Genomic DNA, 1,893 nt, shown 5'->3' with positions numbered 1-1,893 from the left:
CCATGGGAACCCCACGACCCAGGGATTTTTTCTGTCCACAGGACCTGACCATAGAGGTTCTCCTTGGATCCCAGCAAATGGGGAGCTCGAGCGGGTTCTAAAGCTGCCTCCCTTACCGTGTCCCGCATCAACTGTGTGATGTCGAGCAGGTTGGTTCCCCTCTCTGGACCTCAGTTTCCTTATTTCACAGATAGGGGCAACACTGCCCAACTCACAGGGCCGCAGTGAACACAGAATGAGAAAGAGCTTTGAAAATTGAGCCAGCCAACATACAGGCTCATTCTCCGCCCCTCTGCTCATCCCTCCATTTCCTTCTGGAAGGATCTGGAATTTCAGTCTGCACCCTCCTGAATTCAAAAACATCCGGTGGATTCTGGCACCAATCCTGTCCCCAGCTGCAGAAACTCCCCACCCTGGGTCCCAGTTGGGAGACAGAAGACCTAGATTGCTCTCACGCCTCTTCACTTTACTTGCCTTATGACCTTGAGCTTGCTGCTGAGTCCGTCAACCATCCGTACAGAGTAAATCTCTGTACAATGAGATGATCGCCAACGTTCCCAGGGATTCTACCTATCTTCTAAAAATAACATATGTTGGTTTTGTTTGGATTGTACAAATAGGATATATGATTTGCAAAAAAAAGTTGTAAAAACACTGAAAAATATAAGTAGGAAAATCAAACTACCAGGAAATAATATGTGCAATATATAATTATAGATATATATACAATCCGACGATCTGCAAATAATCACTGCAAACATTTGCCTGTCATTTGCTTCTAGCACTGTCTCTATTATATCCACAAGAGGATATTCTTTTTTTTTTTTTTAAGATTTTATTTATTTATTTGACAGACAGAGATCACAAGTAGGCAGAGAGGCAGGCAGGGGGGGGGGGGAAGCAGGCTCCCCGCAGAGCAGAGAGCCCGATGTGGGGCTCGATCCCAGGACCCTGGGATCATGACCTGAGCTGAAGGCAGAGGCTTTAACCCACTGAGCCCCCCAGGCGTCCCAAGAGGATATTCTTTTGAGTGGGGTCATAGTGTATGTCCTCTTTTTGCACTTAGCAAATGGTAGAGGATTTCGCTTGCTGAAACAGTATGATTTCTCGGTTCCCCAGAACCTAGGCATGGCCCACTCTGCTTTGTTCAGTAGCACCCATGACGTGTCCCCTCCCTTCACCCTTTGCCCCACCCAGGGGTTGGGGGATGGGAGCCCCTGCCCATCCAGAGTTGCACCCACCAAACTAATGTCCTGGAAGGAGGATCTCAGATTTGTCCGAGCGCCTTTTCCATGGAAGGGAGGATGCCTTTCTCTTCCCAGAGTTGGATGCCCCTGGCTGACATCTGCTCTGGGAGCCCTTGTTCTAAGAAACCCTTAAAGTGTTTGATGAGCTTTGAAGACTCGCGTTGGTGAAAAGCCACTAACCTACCTTCCGTCCTTCCTTCCTTGCTTTCATTCATTCATTTCACTTAACAGGGCGACCTCAAGAGCAAGATCTTCCTTGGCTCGGAGGTTCTGTTTGCCACCCAGGAACCTAACGGCGGATTAAGTGACTTCCTTTTTTGGTAGATGGTGATGCACTTTTCTGCATTTCCAGCAGCCAGGAGGATCTCGCCAGGGACGTGGATGCCTCTGAACTCCCCGACATTCTCTCCCACGCCACCCCCCATCCCCAACTCCCGCCCACCACTTCCAGCGCTGGAGAAGCCCCGGGAGAAGGGCGGGGCGGAGGACCGGCCGGCGGAAGGACCCGGGAGCCTCCCCAGCCCGGAGCGGCCGGGGTTCGGGCGAGTCTGCGGGAAAACCCTTCCCCCGGGCGAGCGGGTGGCGGCGGCGGCGGCGGGGGGCGGAGGGAGAGGAGGGCGGTGCGACACCGCCCCCGGGGCGGGCC

The sequence above is a fragment of the Martes martes genome (genome assembly GCF_963455335.1).
Source record: "Martes martes genome assembly, chromosome: 4".
NCBI lineage: Eukaryota > Metazoa > Chordata > Mammalia > Carnivora > Mustelidae > Martes > Martes martes.
This window is presented reverse-complemented; position numbering follows the sequence as displayed.